Source organism: Carica papaya, chromosome 2 (genome assembly GCF_054855325.1).
Source record: "Carica papaya isolate Zhongbai chromosome 2, ASM5485532v1, whole genome shotgun sequence".
Lineage (NCBI taxonomy): Eukaryota > Viridiplantae > Streptophyta > Magnoliopsida > Brassicales > Caricaceae > Carica > Carica papaya.
In genome coordinates, this window is record NC_142310.1 from 12,639,591 (window position 1) to 12,663,006 (window position 23,416).

The following is a 23,416-nucleotide window of genomic DNA, read 5'->3' on the forward strand; positions in this document are numbered from 1 at the left end:
CATATAGACGTCATTGCTTTGTTATCTTGTGGATTGTCATGGATCGACATATTGTGAAGGGCCGACGTGTGGGAAAGCCATCCATGGCTGCTTGTGCAAATGGTGTGCGTGCCTGTGTGAGTATATATATATATAATAATTTGGAATGAGTGTGGATTTTGTTTGGGTGTTCGAAAAAGGTCTCGGTGAATGTGTGCATTAGTCATATAGATAAATAAAAGTGCATGTTGTGTTGTGAAGATATGTATATAATATATATGTGTATAGTTGTGTGTGCATCAGGGTGTGAAATAAAAAGTGTAGGTTGTACTATAAAATATATAAATACAAAGTTAGTTAGTACATATATAATGCATATAGGGCTCTAAAATGGTGAAACAATTAGTAGGTTATTCACTCCTTCCTGAGAATGCTTGTTGATGTATTCTATAAGTGAGTTGTATGTTTGTATTGTATCCATAGGTGTGTGGGTGTAAACATAACTGTTTTGAGCTTGAAGAAGTATTATGTGCATATAGTATGTAAAAATTATATAAAGAAATTTGCATGCGGAACAAAGTATCATAAATAAGTGAAAATGACGATATAAACGCATGCGATCTTGTTAAGGCGAGAATGATATATTGATGGTCATGTGTACGATGAACCCTAATGTGGATATGGCAGGTACTTATGATGCCCATATAGGTTGAAGTATGGGGACGACTGATATTTATGGCACTTACCTAGGTTGAGGGGTAAGGACGACCGATGGTTTGTTATGAATTATTTTTTAGTATCCACATGTTGCAGGGATCTTTATGGATCACTAATGACACTAGTACAAAGGTTATTATGTGATGAAATATAAGGATGAATAACTCTAGTTATTAAGCAAAAAAACGTGATTGACTTGGTAGGTGTGTTGTACTTAGAAATGGATTATTATGATTCGCTAGTATCTACTATTGTGAATGAAATTTGTTCTGAATATGAATATGATGTGATTGATGGTATTCATTACTTGAATGAGTTTGGTTGAACTTGAATTTGATTTACTTTGATGGTATTTGTGATTTATAGTGAAATAGAGATGAAAAGGATATCATATAAATTATAAGTTAGGAGTTGGGATTTGGGGGAAATAGGACATGAGGTCAAGATTTAAATCAGCTTTTAAGTTTAAAAATATTATATTAAAATAAATTATCCATCAATTTTTTTCTCATTTTTTCCATTATTTTGGGCGAGTTATTATGTTGTTGGTTCCTGTGTTCTTATTGAGCTAGCACTGCTCACCTAATTTACTATTAATCTTTTTAGATAAAGACGATCAGGATTCGGCTCCCGAGCAATAGGAGACTTGCTGGAAGATCGTTTCATTTCATTTTACTTTACTTCAAAATAGTGCTTAAGATTATCCATTTTCCTTTTATAAAAGTGTTTATTTTTAGGTTTTACATACGCTTCATGAATATTGGATACTTTTAAATAAGTATGCAGGGAATATAATTTGATTTTAAATCTTTAAGGATTTATTACGCAAGATATTTCTATGAATTATTTATTGTTATAGGCTAGTATATGATTAGGACTTATATGGGAATTCAATTTGTTATATCACTTATGTTACATCGAGACCCTTCTTTAATCAGGATTTGCATGTCGCAATGTTGCGTAAAAAAATTAAAAGAATTCTACTCGAGAAATGCCTCTTTAAGTTAAATCTTGGTGTTGCCATTTTAAGTAGAGCCAAAAAAAGAAATTTGAATGAAGAAATGCCTTTAGAAAGAAGCCTTTCTACAGAAGTTTAAAAGAGAAAAAAACAAATTTTATAGAGCATGAAGGAGGATATCAATGGAAGGACTCTGTTAGATGGATCTTGATGCTAGGAAGAGGAAGAAGCTCTTAATGCACGTTAACTATGCTTTCTTTTCTTTTTCTATTAATCATCAGTTATGTCTAGGATTGTTTTCTTTGTTGCTTTCCATTCTATGTTTGTTATGAACTAATTAAGCATTTATTAAGAATTAATTTATCCAAACCTTCTATAAGGATGTAATATTAAGGATTTTATGTTTCCGGACTATGTTTGCATGTGGATTGCTTTTTTAGTGTTCTTAATGCTTTCTTTTAATTATTCTCTTTAGTTATAATGATGATCAACCAAAATAGAAGTTGTGTATAAAGAAATTGCATAAATTGATAGAATGATCCTTGGTTGGGAAATCCATCCTTTAAGGGGTAAGCCTTAAGTGAGATCTATATAATGATTAAATAAAAAAAAAAGTTATGCACAATTCCCTCGACCTCTAGCACATAACATAAAAAAGGTTAGGAGTCTAGCCAACTCTTAGGATGTTTTATATATCCATGTTAATCTAAACTACAATGGATCCATAGTACTTATTGCAGAAAGGATAATTAGTATGAGGCTTAAAATATGCATAATTATTGTTAACTTCAAACTAGATAGTTGATTATTACCCTAACAAGGACAATTACAAGATAGGGACCATTGCATGTAGCGTATGAAGAAAACATAACCATAAATATGAAATCCTTGTAATTGAAGTAGGTTAAATCAATTCCCTAACGTTTTTAACTCTTAGAAACATTCGTTACAACTAAGATAATTTAGGATTTAATTCATTTATTTTAGATTAGAAATCAACAACTATCAAATTTAACTATTTTGAAATCTCAAATAATGCCAAAACAATAGCTAATCATATGTTACCTAAACAATCCTTATTGGGAATGATTGTGACATCCCAGGTGCCAATTAAGGCAAATGGGTGTCAGATACAGATTCAGAATAAATAATGCATGATAATATTTATGCATCGAAATCGAACCTTAACAAATCTCTTACAAATATCAATATAATGTTTCAAATACATATATCACTAAGGTCAGAAGTGGCAACAAAATACAAAACATAAGGGTCACTTCTTTCACTATGTTACCGGAATTCATCTGAGTGGGGAAACAATCATTCACTCAGACTTGTGGATCCATGGAATCCTCATAGACTTTAAAGGGTAGGTCTGCCTGTGGTTCTTGATTTTCTTCCTCATCTGGGGGGGAGGGGGATGGAAACAGTGAGTTTCATATGCTCAATAAGGAAACCAGTATTAAATTAACATCATAAGATTTCAAAAGTTTAATATTTTATCTCACCGTTTAGCTTCCTTGTTTACAACTCATCATTAGAAAAAGAAGCCATTTATTTGAATATCAAAATAGTACGTTAGCACAGAAAATCAAATATACATATATAATACCAAATAATAGAGAAAATTAAATAAATCATGAAATGCACAGATATTTCATGTCATGATTCGCGAAGTCGTTACAAACTTCCATCTCTGAGGGCAGATACAGATTTTTAACTTCCCAAGTGGAATGAACATATCAGATACATATAAGGCAATTTGCTTAGGCCCACTTCCAGCTAGTCAAACCATGGTACAATCTATGACCACGACTATAACAACCATAGTGGTCCTAACGGATATCAATAGTTACGACATTACTTGCCACGAGTGACCCTTACAGATAGTGCGATACAACTCTCGTCAGAGGGATGCCATCATCCACTAGGAGCAGTCCTCTTACGTCTTTCTAGACCAGATAAGGGAGGGGAAAACAGATAAGCTGAAGGACAAGGAGAATAGATACCCCTCAGAGATAAAAAGTCTAATGAGACACTTGATGCAATATACATGTGAATACAGATACATTTCGAACCATACAGGCTTCATTCCATTTTTCTGTTTTTTTTTCTTTTTACTTTTGTTACTACGAACTATAAATTACATATATTACATGCAAATTCATCAAGTGTTAGTAATTCAATAGCATGCTTGAAAATCAGAATAATTCGACTCATTTGAATACAGAGGCATGCAAAACAGACAAAATAATAATTATATTAAATTTTTTTATCTAAAAATACTCCTTAAGATGTTGATAGTAATACTAGATCACAATATCCACTTACCTTGGGTCCTATGCAACCTTGATTTGGGCAGAGTCCCCTCTTACACAAGCTCTAATCACTCTACTAAATCTAGCAAAGTTTTCCTTTATAAAACCTTTAAATTTTCCGATTGACGTAGACAGAGTCTCCCCTTATGAAAACCTTAATTTCCTGTTTTCAAATAAGTAGAGTCTCCCTTTAGGAATATTGATAATTTTTAATCCAAAAATAACATCTTTATATGGAAATTACATTTCTAAGAAAAAGAGGTTTAAACGAGGTTACCTTAACTTCGGCAGAGTTCTGGCTTAATTTGGAGTCTTTTTCTCCCAACAATTCGGCAGAGTTCTAGGATGTTTTTGATCTATTTCTAACCTCAAAAATATCTCTCACAAAATTTAAAAACTAACCTCAAAATTTCAATAGAAATGGAATACAATTGATGGACAGTACTTACCTTAAGCTCACAGGTTCCCTTATGTTGGTTATGAGCTTTCTTCCTCTTTCTATCAATTTTCTTTTGGTTTCTTCCTTCCTCTCCTTCTTCTCACAATTTGGGCAGAGTTTTCCTAAGGAAAAACTCCCAAATTCCTTCAATTTTAGTTACTTCTCTTAGGTAGGCACCCTTTTTTCTCTCTTTTCTTCTACTCTCGCTCTCTCTCTTCTTTGTCTTTCTAACTTTGCTCTCCTTCACTCTAGAATCCATTTCCCATCTCCCCACCCTTATTTACAGGAGAGAGAAGCACAAAGAGTCAACCAAGTGGGGTTTAAGTGGCCAATGGTGAGGTTGCCACCTCAATTCCTCAAGCTTATCCTTTTTTCTCTCTTCCTTCACCCTTAACTAATTCTAGAGTATTCCATCCTCATCCAAACGCCACCCAAATCCTTATCCTCCTTCCAAGAGCTTCCATACCAGATTTGGGCCCTATTCAAGTTGTTTTAGACCGCCTTAGGCCCACCTACACCTATAAGGCCCAAAACTACCCTTCATGCACATGCCTTCACCTCAAAACTCCATAACTTGCTCAATTCTTAATATTTTTGGGAAATCTTATGCTTTGTGTGTTCCTCAAGGTAGATATCACATGGTTTTTATTTGCTCTTCATTTTAGTTCATTTGGCCCACTTATGGCCCAATAAAGCCCAAAAGGTCAAAACTGTCTTCCATGTGCATGCCTCTCAGGTTTGGCCTCATGTCTCCTGACTTTTCTTCTATGGACATTTTTCTTTTTCAACACACTTCTTCCTTAATGTCTTGGCTATTCATCAATCAACTTTGAGCCTCAAATTCTGTGTAGTTTGGTTTTGGTTCTACAAATCAACCCAAAAGGGTCAATTAGGGCTTCTAAGGGAATTTCCTCCCTCATAGAGGGATTTCTCTCTTGATTCTCTACCCGACTATTTTATTATGTTCCCAAAGTACCTTCTTGCTTTTTAAGATATTGTTTTAGTCTTGAGAAGCATTCCTGGGTCTAGAAAACTCGGTACATAATAGTTTAACAGTTCATGTACATAATACTATATTTTCTCTACCACAAGGACTGGCAAGTGTTAAAGGTAATATAGAGTATAAGCAAGTAAAGAGATAAAACACACTATATTTTTTGGAAGGGACGTTTGTCACAACTTTTCCAATATATAATACAGCCAAAAATTTATCAGGAGGAGACTTTTCATTGAACACATCCCTTCCTTTGGTTGTATCTTTGGGTTCTTCTGGTTCTTTCTGGCTACATGAAATAACAGTATAAAGTTAAACAAATTCATTTACCAAGAAACAATGCCAAAAATTTCAAAGGCAAGAGGTGTGTCAATCAATGTGTAAACATGTATTATGTGAAACAACTTAACTACCACACTTAAGAAACATCCTCGATCAAAAATCCGATAATGTTACACGCCTATGTTGCAATTTGGACAAAAGAGTAACTTCGCTTCATGATTTCCACTAACATTTAAAGATCAGCAAGGACACTAACAAGAACTACCTAGATCAAGCAATACACTTATTGGCAATGGCATTCAAGTAGTCTCGTACCGGAATAAATTAATCATGTGCTTCTTGAAGGCACAACATAGGAGAGTGGGATTTATTAAAAGCTCTTTGCTTTCGTTAACATTTGCTGCTGCAGAAGGAATTTTTTTGACTTTCTTACTACTTCGATCACCTTGATACAAACATTCTTAAAAACCTGTCGTTGCTCTCTACCTTCCCGAGAATTCAAGCAACTTTGTTGGTGTGTAAATTTAGTATCGATAAAAAATAATAACGAGAGAAGAAAAAGAGTAAAGAAATCAAGAACAACATTGAAGGAGAAAAATAGACACAAGTTATGGCATATAACAAGTATTTTACGACTTGGGGGAAACACATCTTACTTATATTCCAATAAGTGTTGCATATATAAGGAAATTAGAACTTCCATAAAAAGGGCATTAGCTTGTGGGGTAATCTCTGTCTTTTCAATTTCCTTTTCAATAGCCATTCTTCATCCAAAATCAATAGCTTCTAACAGATACATGGGAGCATCATTGCTTTGGACATCTTGGGCCATTGATATGCACAATAGTCAATCCTCTCTCATGATCCAAAAAGGAAGAATATCATAAATAAGAGGCAAAAGTCATTAACATTACCTCAATTGACTCATCATAAACTCATCTTAGTTTACCTGTTCTAAACTAAAATACATGAATGCTTCGATCAGATGATGCGATAGAAAATAGCTTACGAGCTAACCTAAAAGGCAACATATTAGGTTCCACACATTTTAACATTTAGGTAGCATTTGGTGAAATGAAATAACTGAAAAAGATGGAACTAAATAGCACAATATAGGATAAGAAAAAATATAAGGTGTCTGCCATGTAAGGGCTTGGTCAAAACAAATTTATATCAGTTTATAAACACCATGTGAATAGTAAAAATAATATCTATAATTACTAAAAATATCCATTATATCATTTTTTTATCTACTCTTACACTAAATTATGAAGTATATTCTCCAAAAATATAACTTAATATATGAATTATAAAAAAATGACTAATTTTATTTACATTTTATATAGACATGAAAAACATAATTGAGCAAAAATTAAGGAATAGACCATTAAAATTAGTAGGTAAAACAAAAAAAAAGTTTGCAAAATGACCAACTTACACCAGAAAAACACATCACCTCTTTCTTTTTCTCCCCTCTCTCTTTTGTAAGCTTCCTCCCCACTCCCTAAATCTTGTTAGTCACCTTTCTCTCTCTTGATATGACAATTAGCTGAAATGTTGGAGATGTGATGTACCTCGAAGATTGCAGCGACCAACAATAAAAAATAAATGTTATGCTGATTGCGTAAAAGAGCACGTGCAGAAGAAGAAAAACGTGAAGAAAATTGAACCAAGCAGAACACCTAGTTGTTAACTAGAATAAGTCAAATTTTATCTTTTAAGTTTATCCTTTCAATTTTTTATTTTAGAATTTATTTCCTAGTTAATCGGTAATTTCAGTTGAAACTTTATGTATTTAAGCATCATTTCATAGCAATAAAAATCATATGCAAATTTGCAAACAATTCTGTGGTTTCTTCTCACCTAAATGAGAAAACTCTATCAAAACTCAAATGGCTTCTAATTGGACCCCATCAAGATGTTTTTGTGTTTCTTATGTCACTGATGCTTTAAGGTGAGGACTATAAATGATCCTCTGCTATGTAGAAAGTTGTTCATCTTAGGTTCTGGATGTAGTGTCTATGTTTGAAGCAAAGTTTCTGGCCCCATTAAGGTTTGTAGACCTTTCTGGTGTTAACGAGCTCAATTTATGCTAAGATTGATGGAAGTTGGTGTAGTACTAGAGAATCGCATGTCAAGAGTAGATCTATGATTTCTACCTGGGATAACTTTTTTTTAAACATCTAATATTCGAAGTCATATTTATGCTTTTAATAATTATTTATACAACTAGATAAAGTATTGCTTCACTGTCCTTATTATTTGATGGCTTGAGGCTTGAAGCAACTCATTTCACTTATGATGTTTATTACTCATTTTATTGGGAAAAAATGTATGCAGATATGAGATGATAGGATAGCTTTATTTTAATAGACTGATTTGAGTTTTGTCTCATCTCTAGGAAACTAGGTCTGGTTTCTAAGCTTGTATAGGCATATTTTACTCTGCTAGTTTACTATTGGAAGTCTAAGCCCATGTGAAAATATTGTAAGGATGGCAACGAATGTTCTATGTTAAAATGAAAGAATAGAAAAATTAAAATAGGTTAAAATTGGTATTCACATTGAAACTGAAACTAGGTTAAAATTGGTAAAATGACTATCTCATGTTAATACTAACAGTTTTTTTTTAATGATCAAGTCTAGTTCAGTTATAATTTTGTATAATGCCAATGTGAAATAATTAGTAGAATATGCTAGAAATAGTAACGTTCTCGAAACTTGCCATTAGTTCTAATACTTTTTGGAATGAATGTAATATTATATATAATATCTAAATATTAATATATTAACTTAGTATTATTTTATTGTTTAGAAATAATAATAATTTCTAACACCCTATAAAAAAAATTCTAACTAATATTTTAGTCAATTAATTAGTTCCTCAAACTTTAAGTTATTTATAAAAAATAAAAATATCAAATCTAATTATCATAAAATTAACATCGAGGGTTGTAGGAGAAAAGGTGAGATCAAAAATAAAATAAAGCTACAAATTTTTGTTTCTTAGATAAAAGTAATGTATAATAGAAAGTACTATGTGTAAGGATAATGTTGGAAAGTATATAAAATGGTAGAAAAACTCAATTGCATCATTTTGAAGGCAAGATATAAACCAGAACATGTTGTCCTACCAAATCCAAATAAGAGTATATTCTAAATTTTGACTCCAAACACCAATATTTTTTTTATTAGTAAGAAATTTCTATCTTAAATTCCAAAAAATTAGACCATACTCATGGGTTTCTGCATATTTTCCAAATTTTAATAGACAAACAAGCATTACTTGCTACATGGTAGCCACCCAGAGTACAGTCATTAGGAAAATGACACTTTACTAAAGGTCCAACACGATATAATCGCATAGTATTTTTTATTATAGGCTGGAGGTGAACCAAATTAAAAATAATTAATTCGCTTACATGTCTTTCTTTGCCTACATGAATGTCAAGTTCTTCTTATGCCATATTCAATTCATGTGAATTATTCAAAAAAATTCTCTAATTCTCAAGTTCTTTTGAAGTTCCTTAGAGGATCTTCTCCTGAAAGCACTTTTTCAAATACAGTTTGAATTATTTTTTGAAAGTGTTACCCTTTTTTATTTATAGATTTGAAATCCTTTATATAAATATTTAGAAGTGAAGTCACCAATTTGTGGCTCTTCTCTTTAATTTGGTTCTTTACATTCCTTGATGTTCATCTAATCGAGTTTTCTTCGTTAATATGTGCTGACAAAAATTTTATAAGCTCTTGAGAAGTTTAATGTAGAATAATGATTAAGTATTTATCATGAACAAAATTAATAAAAGTATTTCAATAGTCCTTTTCCTTTCTTATAGGTGATAAAACTTAATTCTAATTTTAAATTTCAATCAAAAGGTAAAGTAGAATTTACAAACAAACTGGAATATTTCTCAATACTAATGCCCCCTCTTATTTTGTGTTCTCAACTTAAAAAGGTGAGCAAACAATATCTATGTTCTTTACTTAATTAGGTGTGTAAATAATTTTTTCATTTTAGTTCACATTCTCTCTTATTCTATTTTCTATTTTATGAGTAGTCCTTTAACCTATGAGAAATGAACAAGTTGATTAGTCCCTTTTTAAGGAAATTCATGCCTTTTTAGTTTTCTTTTGAAGTTCATAATCTCTACATATTTTACTAAATCAATGAATTGTTAAATTCAAGGATTTTTATCAAAAGAGAAATTCTTAGCTCTAATAGGAAATCCTTCAATTTCTCTAAAATTTCTCCCCTTTTTTGTCTCTATCCATAAAGGAATCTTTTCTAAAATTTTAAAATTTCTCTTGTTTTCACATTCCCTTTTTTTTCTTTATCCATCTTTCACTTTATCGATGATAGTGTCCTTATAAGTAATAAATGTTTTCATTTTCTAATAGCATATTATTCTCTTGCTCTTCTTGTTTCTATCATCAGCCGGAAAGAGTAATGTATAGGAGAAAAAATATTTACTTTGTCATATATACAATGAAATGAAAAATATTTCAAAATTCGAACCATAAATCCTTGGCAAATTATAGAAGGCTGCCAAGCCTTCAAGATGCAGATAAATCACCTTATAATGGGAATCTCATCATTCTTAGGTTTCCAAAAATGGGACATACAACAAATATATAAGTTAATAGATCATTTACGATTCTCATTCTCTAATACTTAAACAATTCAAGAATAGTGTAGAGCTGGTAATTCATTATTTAAATAAACTTTTCAAAGTTAAGTATCTTCTAAAGTCCAAAAGTACACACATTCAAATTATATGTAACATATAAAAAGCACCATATTGATCACGACATAACTATATAATTAGCACAAAAACCAAAATATGTGCTCATCACATCACAACCACATCACTAGTATAACACATCCATAAAAATATTCAAGGATAATGTTCTAGGGCTATACAACATTCACACTAAAAATCCTTGAACTTGAGCATTTTTAATTAAAAAAGTGTGTAAGAAAAGACTCTGTATATTAAGCTAGCAAATTTTATTGTTAAAGTTGTATTTGGATCTTTCATATATATAGTAGAGCTTTATTATTGAATTTTGAATGTTCTTTCTTTCTTTATTAGAACAAATTTTTATTCTACATTATATTAATTTATATTTTGGAGGGATTAGCATTACTATAAAAAATTTCTACCAATTGAAATATAACATATAGGGTAAAAAGGATAAGGTTATGAAAGAATTTGCCTTTGATACAAGTAATAAAAATCACATGATTATCAAATATATTTCATAAAAATTATAGGATAAAGAAACAATCTTGATTTCCTTCCATTTAGGTCTTGGAGAAAATTCAAAACCCAATAATGGTTTGACATGTAAATGTTTTGAGTTCAATATCTTCATATAAAAGCATTGAATATTTTTCTTTTTTATATTCATGATGTAAAGATCTTAGAACGTACATGAAAGTATATAAGATAATACTGTATAATTTATTTCGAACTAGAACCATCAACATAATGCTTTGATGTCAATATAATAAAATTAAACAAAGTGAAATTCATTCAAGTTTATCCCTTATCTAGCTTTGATGAAAGCCTAAAAAATTATTGCTCTCTCTTTCACACTGATAATAAACAATTAAAGATCTCATATATCATAAGCATTGTTATTGATGGAAATACTCTTGATTCACATCTTAAGAAGAATACTTTGTTTTCTTAATAGAGAATTATTTTTTTGGTGAAGCAAAAGAGGGATTTCCAATTTTTTGTTTATTCAAAATCCATCCTATATTTATGTACAAACATTAAACACATATAACAAAGAATGTCAAACCCAAGGTACTAGATTAAATCTAGGGTGTGCTCATGCCCCCCCCCCCCCCGCCCCAATTATTGATGATCAAAACAATTAAGCATCATCTATTAACTAGACATGTTAACCAAACAAGGTAAATTAGTCAAGCTTTTTCCCAAATTCAAAAACACTGACTCATAAGAAAATATAAACTACATAGATGTTTGACACCTGAGAGAACCAATTATTGGCTTTCTTGAATAGTACAACCATATTTTCCATGGAATAAAGTTGAGCCATCAAATATCTCTAAGGTTGATTTGGTCAGGATCTATCCAGGATATTTCTTTGTGCCTACAATACGATATTATGAAAATTTTGATTAGAACTAAAATCAAATATTTTAGTCATGATAAGATTGTGACTATGAGTGTTTGTGCTAGTGTGTATCTCCTTCTTTATAGATAATAATAAATGTAAATCATGCTTAAAGCTAAAAAAATATTAATTGAAAATTACCTTGATAATGGTAGTCATGTTTTGTTGAATGATATCAAATTCATCCTTCAATTTTTCCAATGCGTTCAAACACCTTAATATATAAAGAAATAAATGATATCAAATGTTTGTAGAAAAATATAAGTCTAATTTGATTAACATGACCAAGATGAATAAAGAAACAAAAGATATCTAATGTTGATAGAAACATATACATCTAATTTGATTAACCCTTTGTACATGGAATGAATCTAAACTCGTACTTAAATGGAAATGTTAGATATAAGTATGTTGTGATACTTGGGTGTACATATTAGTGTTTAGGAGTGAGGGAAACACATTTTAATTTTAAGTTTTTCAATATAGATCAATCCCTCCCATGAAATATGTTATATTTACAAATACCTTGAAAATAAGAAATTTTTTTTTTTTCTAAAGCAACATTTTCTGTGTTGACTACATGTTTTTTCCATTATCAAAAAACATATGCAGATATTGCATTCTATTAATACTCACTCATATACACTGAGGAGATTTTTGGGTGAACATGAGAAAGCAAATAAATAGCTTGAGTATTTCCTTGAGAGAAAAATTCTTACATTTCTTTATTCTCTTGTCGATGAATACGATGACGCAATTCTCTATAAGTGCACGCCATTTGACTACCAGCAATTCTTCAATTCAAAAGTCAAATGAAAAAAAAAATTGATTAGATTACATTTGTATTTACTTGAATAATGATAATGAAATTGTACTAAGTTCTAACAAATAAAAAAGGTTATGAATTTAACATTTAGATGGAACTTAGACATAAGACTATTATGTGCATATATAAATGTGCCATTTAGAAAAAAAATATTTTACTACAATTCTTGAGACCAAAAACTTATATACATACTGCACAAAAAGGTTCATAAAATCATTATTCGAATATAATAATTTTTTGTTAATTTGAAAGGTTTTAAGATATGATGATAGGATGTGATATGATAAAAAGAGGTTTTAAAGGGAAACTCTATGGAACCTTAGAAACATTAAGCCCGTGAAGCATTTATACAATAATATATTTGATAATTTGAATATTTTATTTAGTGATTTATTAAAATTGTGTAATAGAAACTTATATTTTAAAGTTTTTATGATTACATTAGCCTAGAGTCAAAGAAATCAAACCCTTAACAATAATGTGAGGAAGAACATAAAATTTAGAATTTGACTTTTTTTTGTAGTTATTTGCCTATATTATGGTAAGTGATGTTGATTCTAAAAAGTTCACATCGATTTACTTTGTGGGTTGTTAAACAAAATTACAGTTTTGTATGTATACTAATTTTTTTAAGAATTAATTAGAATATTATTTCCTTTTAAGCAAATCACTTTTTATTCTTAGCCCTCGTACAATATGTTGTAAACACTTAAACTAAATTACCTCATTGGCAAGCTAAAACATTTTCTTTTGGAATTATGGACCTTTCTTCACATAGTTTAGCTATCTAAAATGATTATATAAACGAATAGAAAAATACAACCTATGAAAGACTTCTATTAAAGAGCAATGCCTGGAAGAAGTGTAAATTAATGTAGAATGAATTCGTAATTTATGTTTTATTTAACTATAAGATGATGAGAATTCTATCCATATTAATAAAAATTTAAGTCAATATAAAAATTTTATGTAAAAGAAGAACAATATATTCCATGTATTATTCTAGATTTGTATAGAACTCTATGTAAACTTAATTTTTTGTCATTTATTACAATTTAGAAAATATATAAATGGATAAAATTGATTTGTCCAAACATAGTTAAAGAGGAACTTGGAAAATTATTATGTTTTAAAATTATAAAAATAAAATGAATAAAATGTCTATTCATTCAATTTTAAGATAATATAAATTTAATATAAAATTTCTAAGATAAAAGTATTACTTCCAATTATAAATGTGATTTAGCACAACATTTATTTTACTAGAAAGTAAATAACAAGATATTACCTAGATATGTTTGATCTGATGTCCCTCATATAATTCAACAACTTTGGATAGTCCAAGACTTCTTCATTCCTAATTATAAATAAAACATAAACACCAAAAGATATAAACATTAGGAACTTGCAAAATTACATATATATAAGTATTATTCGATGCAGCAAAGAACAAGTCATAATTAGAAAATAACTTAGATAGTTTTTTGAAATTACATGTCATTTGTCATTTCTAGTATAGAAGCTTCAGCATCTTTACAGAGCATTGACGTTTCTTCCAAAAAATTTCGACAAGTTTGATCGTTTTCTATTTCTCTGAAATCACAAAAATTAGCATCGAGAATCCCCTGCAAAAAAAAAATATTGTTAATTGAAGAAAAATATGCTTTTTTTATATTATTTTCTTGAATCTTATTGGGAAAAGATTGTGATTAAGAGGGTATCGGATGTAGTAAATATTTTAAAAGAACATACCTCAAAATGCAATTTATCAGTACTAAGGTCAAAGTCAAGGTTTATTAATGTAGTAGCTAGAGCAGTTGGCTACTTTTCTCCTCATCATAAGGGAATACATTTGAGTGTCCTACGTGGCTATATGTCAGCTTACGTGAGATTTAACTAAAAAATTTAGTTATAATCCTTATATGTTTATATATAGAGAGAGTGAGAAATATCTAAACGTACACTTCACTTCAAAAAATAAAACATGATTTAGTAGTCGACAAACGTAGAAAAAGAGGAAACTAAAATCTGATACTTACCTGATTCTTTAGGTTTTGCATGAAATTCGCAAGCTCTTGGGATAGAGTAAGCCCCACCATTTTAATTTATTTGCTAAATCGAAATGTTTACTCTCTTTTACACTACAATATTTGTCGCTCAATTATTTATATTTGATGCTTTAAGATATTAGCTATTATGAAGATAAGTCCAAGTTAATTGAACTCATTTGATCTATCTATTTATATTAACATATCATTTGTAAGTAAAATTTTGTGCATGTATAACTAGAATTTAAGTAATTTGGATTTTATGCTTAAATTGGCAGGATTTTGATTTGGATTTTGCATCAATTTTGATTTTGATTTTGATTTTGTTTAGTTGGCAGTATTATCATTTTGATTTTATTTCTATTAATAATTGGATCTTGCTTTATAACTATACTTGATACAAATTTAAAAGTTTGGTGGAACTGATCATATTTGTATTTTAAAAATTAATTTAATTATTAGATAATATAAATTCTATTAAAATTGATTAAAAAAATATGACGTTGCAAGTAGAATTCCAACAATAAACTCCAAACTTTGCTAGTCTTGATAGTATTTGGAACTTAATTTTTCGAATTCCACATAAACTATCAGATGATATTAGTTTTTATTATTTGGAAAAAGATTTTTGGTACTTTGTACTTAAACAAAGTGTGATTTTAAAATAAGTTATGCTAAATTTCTAAAAAAATTATTTTTTATTTTTTTAAATAAAAATATTATGATATATTTTAGTCCATTATGACAACCTAACTAAACAAAACTAACCGCATCAAGACATTCTTTTTGCTTAGAAACGTAAAACATTTATTGTGACTTAGTGTAACTCAGTCAGTATACCTCCACCAATACACTAGTGAGTTAAGTCATCATTCTCACTAGATAATGCATTATAAACCAGCTACTATCAGCCCATAACATATTTAGAAAGTGAAAATCTCTACATCCTTAGTCAAATTCAAGCTCATGACATTTAAATAGAACACAAAAATATTAACTGTTAAACTACCATATTGTTAATAAATTCTGAATTCAAATAGAATACAAGATATTGAAAAATTTTACTTAATGATTTTTTTTAAAGAAATCTAAAATTTTAAAATGTATTTAGAAATCTACATTTACTTCAATTAAAATATGATCTAAATGAGGGGTTTTTTTTCTTGTACATGTATAATATTTTGAGGTACCAATTCTTCAAGATTATTTATTAATATATCAATGATTTTGGAAATAAAATGCTAGTGTCCAAAGCAAAAAAGAAGTCTTAAATGGAAAGGGAAGAGGAGTGTAAAGGGCTACAATTGGATGTACTACAATGAGTGAAATAGGATTTAAAAAGAGATAGTGGTGTTTTCATTAATATGTGACATTACATAAGATAAAAGCATTTCAATTTAATTTTTTAGTTAACAATAAATTGAATAATGTGTGCGACAAAACCAAATAATTATTTTTTATTTTAATGTCATTAATTATGAGAATTCAAAGGTCAATAAATTAAAATCATGATACATATATCTTTAACCCCAGAAATCACCTCTATACATACATCTAAAATTCGATTTATCATTGTCTCCCATGATATTGCTTTGGGTATTTTCTCTTCTTCTTAGCACATTAATAGTCCTCTCAATCTCCAAGTCAAATTCTTCAAAAAGTTCCTCTCAAGGCATGTGTCACACACTACAAAGAAGTCCTACAAAATCAATAAGTGTACCTAACACTTACCAATCTCTATATCAATTCTGCGCACTGCACCAAAAACTTGATGTGGGATTCTTACACTAGCAAGTGTACTAATCAAGCAAATGAGGAGTTGATAATTGAGTATCGTTGTAACCCACAGCCTATCACTTTATTAAAATGCTTTGTAAACTCTATTTATTTGGGTATTTGGCTGCTTTAACTTAAATTTATTTACGCTGTTTGACATTTATTTTGAGATTCATGATTTCGATCTATTTTTATTGTTATTTATTTTATTATTTTTATTTTTATTTTATTTTATTTTAAAATATTTGATTTTATTTTATTTTATTTCAAAGAGAAAATTTAGAACAAAATCAGAAAACAACAAAACGAGAGAAAACCTGCCTATTGAAAAAATCCCATGAGAAAGCATTGCCCGCATGGGTACTGGGCACTATACGCACATGCATGAGCGCACAGTGGCCTCGGGGTGTGTGCCCAGTGCGCATGTCCCTTCCGCATGCACGGGATGTGCGCACAGCACGCACGTCCCATCTGCCCACACGACGTGGGGTCAAGACCTGCGCGCGTGTCTGGTCGCGCATAAGCGAGTCATCCATGCGTCACTTCGGGTAGTGTCCCGCTATTGCCTTGGGCGACGCACCGCCTCCATCGGGGGAGGAAATTTTCCTCTATTGTTTTTCATGCCAAGAATCTTTTTTCCCCTCTCTTCATCGGATTTTGCCACTTGGTGCGAATCCAACGATTTCGAAATTCTATAAATATCCCTTCCTCTTCCCTTCCTCTCCACACTTCCATTTCTTCCATTTCTCAAAGGTTTAGAGAAAGTTAGAGATAGTAAATTAGTGAGAGAAGAAGAGAAAGAAAGAAAAATGGTGAAGAAGAAAACATCAAGGTTTCGGTAAGGATTTTAAGTGTTTTCATCAGTGTTTTATATGTACTTTCATATATAAATTGCAAATGTTTGTGAAAGTGCTATTGTGTTTTAAGTGTTATTTTTCCCATGTGTTTTTGAAAGTAATTTTAATAAGTATGCATTGATCGTTATTGAGGTAAGTCATTCTGAAAGCACCTGCATGATGCTAGGCTTATGTGTGCCCATACATAACCGTTCTATTTTCGGGTGCATGGGGATGTGTTAAGTGTTAAGTGTGCGCCTATGCATGCATGGCAGTAGGAAGATGTGAATGAGCCTCCATAATGGTGATGTAGTATAGCTCATTGTGCAGCATAACCAAGGGAATGTGATAATTTAGCTACCTATTTTCTAATTCAGTTATCTATTATTTGCAAATGTATAAGATATATGTTTTGATGCATGTGAAAGGTTTGTATATTGCATCTATTATGTTGTGTATCATGGTATCTACTTATTGCAATCATTTATCTTGCTCCCTCATCATTTTCAGATCTTGCAGAGATCGTTGAGGAGTAAGCGGTAATAATAGAGAAGTCTTTTGCAATTTAGGCTCTATAAGAACTCAGGTTACTACTTTGTACTTTTCCTGTGTAATGTAAGAAAGAAAAAAATTTAAAGCCTCATTTTGCATATATGTAATGTACATATATCAAGGGATCTAACACTTCTGCACTTTTCTATTAATGAAAGCTTGTTATGTTTTATTTAACTAAATGTTAAGTGTAGTATGCTCTGGACACACCCTTTAAGAGAGGGGTGGTCGTGACACAATCTCACCTTTACTTTATTTGCTTTTGAAAATTATGTCCTTCTTTGTACACTCTATTTATCAAATTAATATTTTTGGATTGCAGACAATGAGGAAAATACATTTTGAAATTGGTTGTTCATGGGAATTTGAAAGATACGTCTTTGCTCCCTTTAAAGAGTCAAGTGTCACTTTATCTTTGTAATTATTTCCATTTTTATCTAGATACATCTCTTTTGGCATGGTTTAGGGAAGCTTTCTAGTTTTTTCTTTAAACTTCTTTTAGTCTATTCCTTTCCAAGGTTGAATTTTTGTTAGGCAAATAATCTAGTAGTTCCAAGATGTGGCTGAGAAAAAATAGAATCTAGGAGATAGGTGAAATGTTTAATAGTGAAATGTTTAATAGTGGAAAATAAATAAAGGTGTACTAGAGTTAGTAGGAAGGCTGTGTCAAGTATTGATAGAGGTTTGAGATTGGATGGAATTTCTTAGTCATTTGGCATGAGGAATAAAAGGGACTTTAATGGCTTCTCTTCCTCTTTTTAGAGGATCAGGGATTTATGGTTTTAGACCTATCACCCTTCATTCTGTATATACAATCTAATAGATATTTTGTTGCATAGCTTCTTTTCAACATGGACATCGTCCTCTTAGTACCCTATAAATCATAATTTCGTTTTGATCTAAGAGAAAAAGTATTTGAAAGTAATTATATTTATGTAAACTTCACAGGCTATAATTGTTTGCATTTTGTTGTCCTGTGTTGATGTCTTTAACATCAGGGATTACGAGGCTTTTGCCTTTCGTGTTGAGGTTGAGATTCTTGTAACTTTTTCCTTTTGTCTTGAATCTCAAAACTATTTTCTATCATTGTCTTTCATTGAGAAAATGAACTTGCTCCTCCTTTTCATTTGAAGCATTACAACATTCCCAAACATAATTTCCATATCTGTGACAGTTGTAACATTCAACATTAGATTTGTTAGAATTTCTATAGTTCTCTTTTTCTCTTCCTCTTCAACGACCTCTATTTGATTGTTGGGTTTTCTCTTCATTTTTGGCATCATCTTGAGTGTCATTTCTTTTAAACACTTGACCATGGCCACGACCATCTCCTCTATTGATGGGTGAATTTGCAAATGCATGAAATCATTCAGGTAATAAAATGATAAGTAGAGTATCGTCCCACATGAATTGTGTATCAAGTACTAAAATTGTAAAAAATTATACTATTATCTAGAAGTCAAAATTAAATTTTTATAAAAATTAAAAAAACTTAGTCAAAGCAATATTATTAAATTTATTAAAACTATCAACAAAAACGCACTAGAATAATTGATTTCACCTGAATCTTGGGTATATTCGAGTTTTAATTTCGTATCAATTTAATCTAATATGCAATGGTTAAACTATCCTAATTTACATTTAGTTTCCTTCCCAGTATTCTCTAGGTTTATCAAGTAACAACTGTTAACTTTTTATAACTATTATTAATTTGATTCAATTATTAACTGTTAATGTACATTAATTCGACTATATTAATTCTGTTTAAGTCTCTATTAACTCTTAAGAGTATATATCTAATTAATGAAAATTTATTTTCGTTACTCTAAAACCATTAATCACAAATAAAACTATGATTTGGTCAATTCTCACAACCGAATTAAGTTCAATACTGCTAAATTGTAATAAAAAGAAAACTAAAAATTAGACCACAAATTTACCTTTAATTCAGGCTACATCAATTACTCTAGCAAGAAAATTTAGCCATACATGGTGGATTGAGAAACAACAATTATATTTAAGAGAAATATAACCATGTAATAATCAAGAATAAATTTATAAGAAATTTCAAACACTAGCATTTGGATTTCATCTTTAAAAAAATCCTAAAAATTTTTACCCCAAGAATATGCTATATGAAAATTAAATAAATATATTGCTTCATTAATTCTCTTTTTTTTTCTCAGCTTTTCTCCCTTCTATGCTTCTACATTTAGCGTCGTTTCAAATCTACTTTTACTTCATCGCTTTCGTCTTCTCCACTTCAGGTTCTCTTTTTCAATCAGCTTGCTCTGGTACTCTATCTCTCCTTCAGCTCTGCAATTAGATTTATTTCACCAGCTAGCTGCTGCCTTCTGGAAGTTTGTCTCTCCCAATCGAATTTGTAATATTTTTTGCTTTACATGGTGGCTCCTCACTCTCTCTCTTCAGATCTGATTTTTTTATTGGCAAAAGGAAAAGAGGAGATTATTAGAACAATTTGAGAAGCAGAGTTTAAGGAAGAAACTTTTTGCAGATAAAGGACACAAAAAATTAAAGAAAACCTTTGCTACTATCTGCCATGTTGTTCCAGAACTAAACATGCCTTTATTAGGCTTACAACCTATAACACCCTGCCATCGTTGTGCTTAATTAATTTAGAAAATTCTAATTTGCTTAGGCCTTTGGCCGCATTAAACTCATTTAAATTACACCTTGTATTATTTATCGTAATTCATAAATTTTGTTGATTTTTAATTATTTTGCTTCTTTTTAATTTTATTTATTTTTTATTTTTATTTTTATTTTTATTATTTAATTTGCATTTAACTTTATTTAATTTAATTTTAAAAAATTTGAAAAAATTAGAAAAATGGCGAAACAGAAAGAAATCCAATAGGGAAGCAGAGCTGCCCGCGCGGAAGCCGTGCACTGTGCACGCGCGCGCACGCGCACAACAGTTGTGGGACGTGCGCACAACGCACCCATCCCATCCGCATGCATGGCACGGGGATAAGTCCTTCGCGTGTCTTGTTGCACCTAGGCGGGCTGTCTGTCCGTCACCTCGCGCACCCTGTTCGTTAGCAGGCCTGCGTGCAGTAGGCCTATACGCACACTGGCTAGCCCTTACGCGTGTGGCAGGAGGCATATTGGCCTGCAGGCTAACCTGCAGGGCACCAGCTGGGCCACTGCTGCCTCGGGCAGTGCACCACCAGTGGAGGGGGCCCTCCTCCCTTGTTTTTCGTGTCAAACATCTTTTTCTCCTCTCTCTTCACTAGATTTTGCCACTTGGCATGAATTCGACAGTTCTAAAATTCTATAAATAGGCATCCCCACCCCATTCTTCCCCACACTTCCATTCTTCCATTTTTATATACTTAGAGAAAGAAAAGAAGAGAGAGTAATCTAGTGAGAGAAGGAGGAAAAGAAAATAGGAACGGTGAAGGAGAAACCATCAAGGTTTTGGTAAGAAATTTAGTATTTCTTTTGATATTTTAAGGAATATTTTTAGATAATATAAAATTATTAAACATGACGATTGTGATTTTGCCTGCTTGTATGCCTTTGTGTTTATAGTTTAGATAAGTCGAGTTCTTCTTGTTTTCAAGCATGCTATGTGAATTATACACATTTGATTTGCATGTAATAAAATATAATATGAAGTTAGAATTATTGGTTGGTAAAAAAATAAACAATAAAATGAAAAAGAAAATAGAAAAGTGGAATGAATCCTGAATGGTCCGAAATATATATCTGTATTAACATGAATATTGCATCAAGTATCTCGTTAGACTTTTTATCTCTAAGGGGTATTTATTCCCCTAGCCCTTTTGGGTATCTATTTCTCCCTCTCCTATCTGGTCTAGAAAGACGTAAGAGGACCGCTCCTAGTGGACGACGGTGTACCCTCTGATGAGAGTGGTAACGCGAATATTTGGTAGGGGTCACTCTTAGCTAAGTACTGTCGTGACTGTCGATATCTGATAGGGCCACTATGGTTGGTAGAGCCGTGGTCGTAGATCGTACCATAGTTTGGCTAGCCGAAAATACACCTGAGAAAATTACTGTATCTATATCTGATCTGGTCATTCCATTTGGGTAGTTGAAAATCTGTATCTACCTTCAGATATGGAAGTTGTAACGACTTCACAAAGCACGACATGAAAATCTAAGCATTTCATGATTTATTTGATTTTCTCTATTATCTAGCATGATATATGCTTTCATATTAATGTACTATTTTCTTAATAAATAAATTGTTTTCATAATGTAAGATCAGTCTATAAGTTGGCCAAATAGTAAACTTTTAAGTTAAAATAATTCACCTTTAAACCCTTACAATGTTAATTAAATATTATTTTTCTTACTAAACATATGGAACTCACTCTTTCCATCTCCCCTCCCAAATGTGGAAGAAAATGAGGAACCGAAGGCTGACTTACCCTTAAAAGTCTATGATAATCCCTTGGATCCACAAAATTTGAGTGCATGATTGTTTCAACACTCTGATGAGTCTAATAACATAGTGAAAGAAGTGGTATTCTTTTCTATTTTGCGGCCACTTCAGGCCTCAGTTATATATATATATATAATTGGAACTCATATATATATTTGTAAGGGATTTGTATTAATTGCTTCTCTGTATAAAATTTTATCATGCACTCGTTATTCTGAATCTGTATCTGACACCCATTTGCCTTAATTAGTATATGGGATGTCACAGATGGTATCAGAGCAGAATAATTACAGATCAAATCTCTTACACTAAAGTCTAAGGTAGAAAAAGCCCTTTAGAGTACTTAAGAAAAATAAGTCCTCTCTTTTCAAAACTAGACCACCAACTTGTGTCTACCTTTCTTTTGTACGAATGATGCGAAGAAGACCATCCATGGAGCATACTGAGCGACCTAAAGCCCCAGATCACCTGACCAGGGCTGAATTTGCCAAACTCTTCTAAGCTATCCAAGGATATAGGACAAAATCTAGCCAACCCATGTCCACCTCCTACCCCCGAATTCTGAAACACCGAGAGATCCATTCCCACAACATTGTGGAGTCTAGGAAACTTAAACCCCCTCACTTTGAAGGTGGCCTTGATCCCTTAGTAGCCGAAGCCTAAATTCTATAGATAGAGAAACTCTTCTCTGTCCTATACCTAACCGAGGAACATAAAGTTCCCCTTGAACCTTCATGCTAAATGGCGAAGTAGAACATTGGTGGTGACTTAAAAATAAAGTCATGCCTACCCCTACCACTTGAGAAGTTTTCATCGATACATTCTTTGATAACTTCTTCCCTGCCATATTCTAAGAAAAGAAGAAGGAGGAATTTTAGGACCTCCACCAAGGGAGTATGACGGTTGCCCAGTATGCAGCCCGTTTTGTTCAACTATCTAGGTTTTCCCCTCTAATAGTCACCCCAAAGAGTCGAAATGGTAGAAAGTTTCTTAAGACCCTTTGTGCCGACATCTATGATCAGGTCGTAATGCTGAGACCCAGTTCGTATGCAAAGGTGCTCGAACATGGCCAGTTGGCCAAAGATCTAATCTCGACCAAGCGCC